The sequence below is a fragment of the Nicotiana attenuata genome, unplaced genomic scaffold (genome assembly GCF_001879085.1).
Source record: "Nicotiana attenuata strain UT unplaced genomic scaffold, NIATTr2, whole genome shotgun sequence".
Taxonomy (NCBI): domain Eukaryota; kingdom Viridiplantae; phylum Streptophyta; class Magnoliopsida; order Solanales; family Solanaceae; genus Nicotiana; species Nicotiana attenuata.
In genome coordinates this window covers 15522-27650 of record NW_017673174.1, presented here as the reverse complement: position 1 = coordinate 27650, position 12129 = coordinate 15522, and positions in this window count along the sequence as shown.

The following is a 12129-nucleotide window of genomic DNA, read 5'->3' as shown; positions in this document are numbered from 1 at the left end:
CGGCCTTATAATAATACGGGTCGACCGATTCATCTGGTATTTCTGCTGAAATTATTTGATCTATGTCTCCAACATTTGGATATTTATTATGAAGAAAGAGCAATATGTGTGCATGCGGCAACCCCAGCTTTTGGAATTCTATAGTATATATCTCTGCAAAAAATAATAATTTGCGATTGGGGTAAATGGTTGTAATTTATATGTAAAACAAAATGTTTTATTAAATAAGATTATAAATGTGATAAGAATTTATTAAAAAAGATTAATTATATACCTGATTTAACTGCTCCAAAAATTTGTTTCTCTTTGAAATCCTTTATTAAACGATCCAATTTGATTTTGAACACCCTAGATAAAATGTCTGGGAGATCTTCTGGTTGCAAGCCTTTGCTCTTTACAAATCTACTAATTTCAGGCCACTTTGGGTTGCAAGTAAATGTGATGAAGAGATTTGGATATCCAGCCCACTTGCAGATTGCCATAGCATCTTGATAATTTTGAATCATGTATCTTGCACCCCCTGTGAAGCTGGATGAAAGAATTACCCTTTTACCTTGAGAAGAAGGATTTATCTATCCATGTAAAACTGCATCTTCTAATCCTTTATACATATGAGCTCGCAATTGTTTTTGATGAGTTCTGATATACTTCAACCTAGACGATTCAAGCATTGTAAATCCATCGACCAAGAATTGTTGAAATAATCGTCTTGAGTTCACAATTGTTGGTACTTCGCCATTCCTTTCTTGAATTTTGTATGCGAAATATTCACGCATGCTAACAAAATGCCTTCCTCCACTTGATTCGTCATTTCCATTTAAAGGAATGTCTTCCCTATAACCATCTTCACCTAATGGAAACAATAAAGGAAACTGAAGACCTAAATAGGTAGCATTCAACTCATTTATCCTTTGTAGATGTCCAGATTGTGTTTCAACGATGATGTCTCGGTCACATCTAGATACATCAAAATCTCCAACTACCAAAGCAGCAACCTTGGAAATTGTTGGTAAGTTGTATCTTCTTCCATCATAGTTACGTTTTCCTATCAATCTGAGTCTAAAATTGGAGTGACTATCTTCCTGAAATTTGTCTCTCACCATTCTAAATGACTTTGTCAAAACATTCTGCTCATCAAGCATTTGTTTCAGATGTTGAACAATTTCAGCATGTAGTTGGCTTATTCTTTCACAACGACTGCATAAAAAAATAGGTTTTATAAAATTGATCTAAGTTTTGTTTTTGTTAGATTATTCATGCATATATAAATTTGGAATAATTAAATACTAACCCCAGTGCATGAATTCTATTCTGAACTTCGTTTTCTGTGTCGTATATATATAATTGTGCAAACTTGGGGGTGGATCCTTCGGGGGGCAACAAACTCCCGATTTGATGATAGTTTTGTCCAGATAATTTGAATGTTCTTGGCTCCTTTGTTTGGTTGACAGAAGCATCAACTTTTCCTCCCATTGAGGTAAATGAAAACATTGAGTTATAACTTCTAATATTATCTCTGAAATGGTTACTTTTTGGACCTAGATAAAAGTATTTGTTTGTGAATCAATATTTATTCATATATTGAAGATAGTATTGAAGTATGGTAAAAGTAGATTTTCTTGTTACCTGATCCGAATAATAAGTGTTTTAAAATTGTGGGAGGTTCTTTTGGCTTTGGTAGGCGTATCTTTCCATGATTACAACACAAAGAGAACTCTGGTTTTTTTAGCTTTGATTTTCTTGTTGATTCTTTCTTCGTACCAGAAGTAAGCACCACAATATTCACATTCATATGTAGGATCGCATATATCCCAGTACTCTATGAATAAAAGAAGCAAATGTAAGATTAATGTCAAGGTGTTCTGTTATGGTAAGCCTGCTTATTGTATATACATATAGAAATAATAAATATGCATACCTTCATTGTCAATAATTGCATATCCAACATCAGGCTCTAAATAGTATTAAAAATCATATTAAGTTAGCCATGTAAATTGAAAAAGCGGACATGAATGAATCATTGTTTGTGTTAAGATAGACATACCTTCATACTCGTCTTCATCTTCAGTTGCATCATTATTTTCTGCGATTGTTTTCACGTATTATTACGTTAAGTATTTAATCAAACTACCATGTTTTTGAATATTAGTATAAATGTAGTTTATTTGTGTAATTTAATAGCTAAAAAGTTTATTAATTAAAAACATACCTGGTACATCACCATCAATATTGACATCCTCAAGTTCTAATAATAAGTTATAATAAAATGCCGTTAGTATAAATAAACGATTCATGTTATATTAATAATTTTATTTATAATAAGAACCTTGCAGTAGGGGTAGCTCATTTAAATCTGGTAGAAGACAATTTGTCTGCACATTTGAAGTTGACAAACCAAATTGCAAATGTTTCTCTCGAGGTAAATTTGGATATCATGCCTGAGATTGAGACGATGAAGCGTGTGCACAACTCTCTAAAGGTGTATAATGTAATCGTGTGAAATATTGACGATTTGTTATGTCTGTTAAAGGTTGTGTTGCCTTTTCTTTTCCAAAAGCATCCCCTCTGATAGTAGCAGGACAAATAAAGTCTGTAAACCATAAAACATACAAATCAACTAAAAAAAAGTGGAATAAAATATCAGCAATATGACGTTAGACCAACATTGGCTAATACAGTCATTCTTGACACTCATAAGGGACTGTAAATTTGCAGTAAATTAATGCCTAAAATCTATAATTGAATAACTTTGATTTTATAAACATATCTACTAATTTTGTAGCCAAACCTTTCTCTCCACAAGTACATATCCACAAATTAAATTAAATATCGTTGTAGTTGTAGGCTTTATTTTCTCAATCATGTCATAAACTAATGTCCATATTATCTTGAATTCCTAATACTCTGCAAAAATATACATTATAAGACGGTATTGATTTGATGTATTCTAGTAATTTCACTGTTGACCAAACCATAAAAGCAACTTGTATCCTAGGTTAGCACACCTATTTTTATTCACAATATTTATAGTTTTCATATTTAGAGGATTTATCTTTTATGAACAACGTTTACATCCCAAACACTAATGACAAAAGGACTATTAGTTTGTTCAAAAGATGAAGAACCTTGTCATGTTACAAAGCGTAGTTGCTGCAAAGTACAAATCAAGGTAGGATAAAGAAACTTAATGATTTAATCAGAAATTTTGGGTAGAATAAGCAGGCAGGTACAAACACAAATAAACTATAAGCACGAACGACTAATAATACAAAAGCAGAAGTTAAAGAATTCAAAATGATTCAAAGCCAATAAAATTGAAGAATGGTGAGTTTAAATAAGCTGGATCCATTAATAAACAACCAAATTCATTTTTTTGACATTGCTGGGCACAATCATCAGTTCAATAGGAAGACATGAAGGCATCTAATCTAGTGATCACTATCAGCAAGTCAATGTGCAAAATGATTTACGATATTAGCCTGTAGAAGTAGAACATGAATTTTCTATCCTATCAGTCCGTAAAGCAGAAAAATGTAAGAGCAAAGATCAGACATCATTGGCAGACCTAAGTAAGTTATAGATTGTGCTGTAAATGCTATAAAGTATCATCAAGTAACAAAAACAGAGACCACGCGTGAATAAATAAATATTTATCTACACTAGAAAATGATCATAATTGCAAAAAAAGATTCACAAAGCAAATAAGCATCGGCCATAATATTTCACGTTTATGTTTATAGGGAAAAAGAAGCAAGACAATGACTCATTACAGGCTTAAGTATTACATGATAGATCGCCAGCTTCCTTGAAAGCATAAAGAAACTGATCCCATGTTCCAAACACTGAAGGTATACAAAAGATAACAATACTAACCAATACAGTTAATATACAACGCGATGCGCACAATTTCAGGTTTAACTGAGTCTCAGGACTTTAGTGCGACTCAAAGGCAATTAGCCCAAGGAAAATCAGATATAACAAAGGAGTAGTTAGGAAATATGTCGTATTTGGAAGCATTGAACACAGAGTCTGTAAGCAGAAGTAAGGCAAATCTGCAAAAGAGTGGATATAAGTTCATACCATTATTATCTGAACAATTTTTCTGTCGTTTCTGCTTCCGTATGTTGATCCTATTTTCTCTTGCGAGTTTCTTCTCTTCTTCCATGTCAAATTGAGTAGAAACTGTCGTAGGGCTGAGAAGTTGTAAAGGCGTGTGTTTAATGCAGTTGGCGAAACAGGGGCATAAACTGCGCCTCTTTTTCGCTATATAATGCGCCTCTTTTTCACTTTTAAGGGCAAATTTTTAATTCATTGTAATTTTTTTAATTAATTCTATAATTAATATAAATGACAGTATTTTATTACTCCAAATCGATAATTAAACTTCTGCTTTATCCGATATACGTTAACATTTACTTCTGCTAATAGGTGTTTGCCATAGTGTTTTCAAATCAATTGCGTTTAAACATGTGAGAATACACTAATTTATTTATATATTATTTGAAATTTAGCAATTTTTTCTTGTTTAGACTGTTGGTCAAATATTACCCCCTCTCATAGTCACGAAAAAAATTTGTTGTTGCCTTGATCACTAACGGGATACCAACCTGAGGGTAATTTTAAACTCATAATGAAAAGGTGAAAAGTTTCTTTGTCGTTTCGTCAATAATAAGAGCAAGAATGAGATAATTTGGTAGAAAGGATATATATATACACAGACAGTCGCGCGCACACGCGAAGAGAAAATTGTTATAAAGGGGTGAAAAATGCAGTAATCATTTAAATGCTTCAAACTAACAGTTCGTAACTAACAGTTCTTTGATATATAATGCAGTCCTTTGATATATAACAGTTCTTTGATATCTGCTACATTTTGATTCAATACTATTTATAGGTTTACATTCTAAAATTAGATAAAATATTAATGTACATCCAGAAATAGTATATGTAGTCGAATAGGCAGACTTTACTACCAGAAAGAAACATGAAATGGTTAAAATATGTCGTCCATAAGTATAAAATAATTGAACTAAGTAAAAAGAAAAGTGAAACAGAATAAATAACTTGAAATGATTAAAATACATTGTTCATAACTAATATAACTACTAATAAGAATAATCAGACAGTTCTTGGTTTCTCCAAGTGTTACATTTGCAAACACCTTATGCTGTTTTCTTCTTCTTAAATAGTCTCTTGATTTTATTTCCTGACAATTGTGTATTTGGATCTTCTTCAACCACTGTTGCGGCGTTAGTTAAACTTATCTTGGCAGGTGTATTTGCAATATCGATTAACTCATTCTCTTCAGTAGAATCCTGCATATATAAAATACAAACCTTTGTGAAAATAATTAGTGAACTTATAATTGCTAGAGCATTATTATTTTATACCGTGAAAAAAATTTATTTAGAAGAATCAATAATGTAAAAAAATATTAATAATGAGCTTGCAGCTTCCTATAGAATACACAAAGTGAACATTCACAAATTTTAAAGTTACAAAAAAATCTCCAGATCTGAAAATTTATTCAGAAACATATCCTTCCAGATATATAAGTCTATGTCATCTTAAAGGACCAATTAAAAGTGAGTGATGAATTTACCTCGCATTCCTTATCTCCATCAAAGACTTGATTATTATTGAATTCAGGGTCCTGTCACAAAATAATAAATAAATGAGTGTGAAATTATGATTCAAATAATGCAATTTAAAAGAAATTTGCAATGTAAATATATTATGAAGTTTGTAAGCAAATATGACATACAGTTAAGTCAAATGAAGGTGGATCAGGACTATATTTCTTTATCAGTTGCTCCTCATCTGTAAGCTTAACAACACTATAAACTTCCTGTTGCAGTTGAATGTTCGAGCTCTTCACAATAACCTTAAACATGAATTTTCTTTGGAGAACATTGTTCAGCTCTACTGGATAGGGATACTTATCAACAACGCCAGTATTCTAGAATGAAATTTTGCGTTAGAATTTATCAAATAAAAAATATGAATATAATTAGTTGATATACCTCAAGAAATCCTTCCTTCAATTCTTTTGCGGATTTGCCTATGAGAAACATGGCTTCGCGGTCCCAGAGCAATATGGAAACAGATCCAGTAGTATCCATTACCCTAACCTGAAGCTTGTACCTAATTGCACACTTGATTTGAGATATAAATGTACATTTTTGATGGATTAAGGAAATAGAGTTGTTACTTTAACCTAATAACTGCTGAGTAATCTTCATTTTTACATTTGGGGTTTGGGCATTGATAAATGTTTCCTACTTTATCCACCTTCTTTTGACACTTCTTGCAGCTGACATACGACCATCCTTTTCCAAGTTCTAAATTTTCAATACTTGCGACAATCCAACAGGGACCTTCCTGTTTAATAAAATGATTACACTTTAAATCGTGAGGTAGAGAGAGAGCGTATATGTGCAAACCAAAACTAATAATATATATTGTGCATAGTTTAAATTAGAAAAATTATGGTTGTCAACCAATATGTCATCTGAGAGGTGAACATATAAAGTATGACATCCATATATTTGCATGGAGTAAGTGCTGAAGAAAACTGGAAAATTATTCAAATGTACAACATAGGAAACATTGAGAAAAAGCAAAATGTTTACTCCCCTCCTTAAACTTTGGTCAAACTTATGCTNAGCTTAAATATATAATTTACTCCTAATTCCATGCTCATATTCGTGGTAAAATCCAATTTATCAAGTTCTAGGTTTTCTTCCAAAAATCCCAATTTTTCCCACAATTTTCATGCCTAATTCCATGATATAATCTTGTATTTAACTTGGAAATGAGTAGGGGTAACTTACCTTAACATGGATGACAAAATATCTCCTTGAAGCTCTCTAAAAATCGCCCAATGAAGTGAAGAAAATGAGTGAAAAGAACTCGACCCCGTTTTTAAAACAATCTGCCCAGCGACTTCCGCACCTGCGGCTCCTCTGCCGCTTCTGCGGTTCCGCAGGTGCGGCCAATCTTCCGCATCTGCGGTCTCACCCTTGGCTGCCCCTTCCGCTCCTGCGACATCCCTTCCACAGATGCGGTCCACTTCTGCGAATCCTTGACCGCATCTGCGGTCTACGAGCCTTCGACCAATACCGCTTCTGTGGCTCCCTCCATCGCTTTTGCGGGGCCGCTTCTGTGGTCCCTTTTCCGCAGAAGCGGAAATACCAGCAACCAGATAGCTTCAGCTTTCTCAAAAATCCATTTTCGATCCGTTGGCCACCCGGAATTCACCCGAGGCCCCCGGGACCCCAACCAAACATACCAACCAGTACCAAAACACATTAAGGACTTCCTCGAGGCCTCAAATCACATCAAACAACGCTAAAATCACGAATCAACCCCCAATCCAAACTTAATGAATTTTAGAATTTCAAACTTCTATTTCCGATGTTTAAACCTACCAAATCACGTCTGATTGACCTCAAATTTTGCGCACAAGTCATATTCGACATTACGGACCTACTCCAACTTTCGGAATCGAATTCCGACCCCGATATCAAAAACCTTCAAATTTCTATCTTTAGCCAAATGACTCCAAAATGACCTACGGACCTCCGAATTCACTTCCGATCGCTCTCCCAACTCCAGAATCACCATACGGAGCTATTCACATACTCGAAATCCCAAACGGACATCAATAAACTGAAATGCACTTCAAGCTCAAACTCATAAAATTCTTCAAAAATGCTAACTTCCACAATAGGCGCCAAAACACTCCCGGGTTATCCAAAACCCGCACCGGGCATACGCCCAAGTCCAAAATCATCATACGAATCTGCTGGAACCTTCAGATCCTGATTCCGAGGTCGTTTACTCAAAATTCCATTCCTAGTTCATTCTCTCAACTTTAAGCTTCCGAAATAAGACTTCTCTTTCCAAGTCAACTCTGGACTTCCCGAAATTCAATTCCGACCACGCGCACAAGTCGTAATACTCGAAATGAAGCTGCTCATGGCCTCAGGCTGCTGAACGGAGCGCTAGAACTCAAAACGACCGGTCGGGTCATTACATTCTCTCCCACTTAAACATACGTTCGTCCTCGAACGTGCTGAGATCTACACTGGAGTAGTCCAAAATCACTGGTTAACTTCTCATGCACCTTCCTGTGCTACCACAACTCAGTTGAGCACATCAGCTCGATCAATTCTGAGGATATTCCCTTTTATTCAAGCAGATAGGCCTTAGAGCCTAATTCCAACATCCGAAATTCTCCGCCAGGCCTGTTTCCAACATACGAACACCGTATCAATCACCACACTCTGTACCCAAACATGATTGCATAACTTTGCTGAATTCACACCTTGCATCATTTTACTCACCGGACCACAATAACATTTTCTGATCAACTTAGTCGAAATTACACGAATCTGATGCTCCCATTGCACCCCATGACATACACAGGTCTTACTCTAACTCTTACAATGCTGCCACAACGGAAGAGATGTGAAGAAATTCATAATCAACTACTGAATCAACCAATCATTTGGGTCTATACTCCTGACAATAACCATCACCTCCTTCTGAACCAAATAATGGTCTTAGCTCCTTAATGTACTTCATATAGTCAGATTGCACTGATCCTAAATCCAATGATCTCGTCTCACCCAGTACGAACTGCTCAGGCAATAAGCCACCACAGACATTATCAAAAGCCCCATATGATGTTACCATGTGCCAATAGGCCACCAATTCAAACTTGATACAAAAGGAAGACGAACTCTGGAAGGAAATTCCTAACTCACGCACTAATACGGACTTTCCTTAGAAACAGGAAGCAAGGCACACAAAATAGCCTATAGAAAACTATACTCAACATCACACTGTTGCGGCGCGCAACCCGAACCAAACATAGATCTCACATAAGGAGATTGCACATCGAGCTAAATTTGCTCATTACAATAAAATATCGAATTTCGGTCACAAGCACGCTAAGTGAATAATATCCCTGTCACGACCCGGATTTCCCACCATCGGGAGTCGTGATGGCGCCTACTAATAGGAGCTAGGCAAGCCAATTGATTTAATATTACTCCTAACATCATCAACAAATATAAAGATCAACGAGACAGTTAATATAAAAGCGGAAGTCTTTAGAACTTAAGTAACTGAAAACCCAAAAATTTGCGGAAGTTAACATTTCTCTACCCAAGACTGGTGTCGCTAACTCACGAACTACTAAAGAGTGCTAAAAACAAGTCAGAATATAAATACACCAATGTTTGTCTCGGTACAAGGAAAACAAACTAAAAACATGGAAAGGGACCCCGGCCTGCGAAAGCCAGCTAGGCTACCTCGAAAGTCCCTGGACTGATGCCAGCTCCCAATCAACTACTGATGTGGTCCAAAAGCTGCTTCGGTACCGTGATCTGTGCAAAAGAGCACAGAAGTGTAGCATCAGCACAACCGACCCCATGTGCTGGTAAGTGCCTGGCCTAACCCCGGCGAAGTAGTGACGAGGCTAGACAGGACCACCAATCAACCTGTGCAGATATATATGTGTACAAGTACTACAAAAATAACAACGGAAAATAATAATCAAGACTGGGAGGGGAAAAACATGCTTTTGGGGATAACAGATAAAAATAGAACGGTAGGAGTACATAAGGAAAAATCACAACTGGTTCCTTCCAACACAGATTACGTGGACGGCGTGCCACACGATCCCATCTTACAATATATAAGTGGTCGGCGTGCCACACGATCCCATTTTATAATATATAAGTGGTCGGCGTGCCACACGATCCCATTTTATAATATCAACAGTTCTTCCAATGAAATTTACTCCATACAACGCAACAATTTATACGAATTCATAAGACAACAAGTACACAATAATTATGACTCACCGAAGAAAACAAGTAATGACAAGTAACACAATAAAGAAAAATGCCAACATAAAGAAACTCAGTAATAGCGGAATAAGATAACTAATGCACTTGAACCGATAACAACAAGAAAAGACAATAAATAGAAGTAGAGGACAACGTAACTCAACTATCAGCAAAAACATCAGGAAAATCAAAGACAAGTGCACGGCATCACCCTTCGTGCTTTTACTCTCGTACTCACCAAAACAATCAAATAAAGTGCACGGCATCAACCTTCGTGCNTTACTGGTACGTTCTGACTGGCTTCTGAACGACTCACGATTTTGCCTGACTTGATTCCTTCTTCCACTAGCTCCCCCATTTTTAACACATCATTGAAAGGCTTACCCAAGGCCGGGATCAAATGACTGTAGTAGGTGGGTCCCTGGGCCTGTAGAAAAAGCTTAACCATTTCTTCTTCGCTGATCGGGGGACTGACTCGAGCAACCTGCTCCCTCCATCTGAGCCCAAATTCATTAAAGCTTTCCTCCGGCCTCTTTTCCATCTTAGATAGCAAGGTGCGGTCTGGGGTAACGCTTGATTTGCATTGAAAGTATCGGACAAAGTCTTGAGCCATGTCACCCAATGTAAGCCACCCATCGACATTTTGACGACCATGCCAATCCAAAGCTGCCCCAGTTAGGCTTTTACTGAAATATGCCATCATCACGTCATCTTTCTCTCCAACAATCCTTATTTCGTTGCAATAGATCCTCAGGTGCGCTACCGGATCTCCACGCCCATCGTACAAGTTAAAGTTTGGTACTTTGAATCCTGCGGGCAGGCGAGTGTCATGTGGCACAATCGGTCCTTTGCAAGTCATGCTACCCTGGCCTTCCGCTCTTCGCTTGTCCCTTAAGGACAGTTCTGTGCTTGTCAATTTCCTGGGTACCTTTTCTCGCCCTGTTCTTCCCGTAACCCTTTCATTTCTAACATGAATCTGCTCATCCTGGGAGCTCTTCTTGTATGGATCAAGGACCTTGTGGGCAACCTCTGAAGGGTGAAATCGGGCATTACGTGCGTTGGGTGGATGTTCATTGTCTGGGGTAACGGATATGACAGGAGGGCAATATTGGGGAGAAGTGATTGAAGGATGAGCGATGGAGCTACTAGGGTAGTTGGGGCGAGCGTGATAAGCGGGTGTATCTGGAGAATATGGAGGATCATCCGGCATTGTGTTGGGAGTTTGGGTAGCGTCCGGGAAAATTGGTGGTGGCGGGGGTGGGGCCTTTCCAGTCATCCAGGCTTGATACATGTTTGTCATGTGTTGTCTCAGCATCCGCACCTCTTCAACCAACCCATTATCTCGTTCCACCAACTGTTGTCGAACATCGGTATCAAGCAACTCAGTTCTGTTGTTCTCTGCCATTGCCTTTTGCCTTTGTGTTGCAGGGAAAAGTTACTTTTAAAACCACAAACCAACCACCTGTCTGAAATGATATGGCAAAATGAAACCATCACGTTAGCATTAGGGCATTTAACACATTGGTAACAACTTTTGATCGGGCGCATGCGTCATCCCGGCTTTTCCTTATTTCCAATTGCAAACTTTTCTTCCTTTGTTTTTCTTCTTTTTCCTTCTTTTTTCTTTACTCTTGCCTTTGTCCTCTCTCGTTCCTATTTCCTTCCTTTCTTGAGTTTTGTTTTTCCGCTCTTTTCTTTTCTTTTTGCCTTTTGTGGTTTTTCCTCTCTTTTCTCGTTTTTTTTCTTTTTCTTTTGGTTATGGTCGAATCCTATGGAGATTGCCTACGTATCACGACCCCGCGTGAATCAGACCGAGCGTAGTTCTTGCATAATAAATGTAAAGTAGAAGCAAAATATTTTCTTTTTTTTTGGGATTTTCAATTTTATTGATAGCAAATACGTCTATTACAAAGACAGATTACACAACTAACAGACTCTAATGCAGAAACGAACTACAGACTCCACCATCCCTATTCCATTTTAAACGAAAATACAGACTCAATCAACTGACTGACTTTTAACGAAAAGGAAATACAGACTCCAGTAGAAAAGGAAATACAGACTCAAATGATCAACTCTAGTAGAAAAGGAAATACAGACTCAAAAGACAAACTCTGGTAGAAAAGGAAATACAGACTCAAAAGACAATCATGAATACATTAAAGCTCCTGGTGCCCGCGGGACATCGTTCAGTCTCGCCGCGGGCCTATTGCAAGTTCCCCTTATTTTGAATCGTGCTCATCCTGCACATTTATTAAGGTGATTTAAT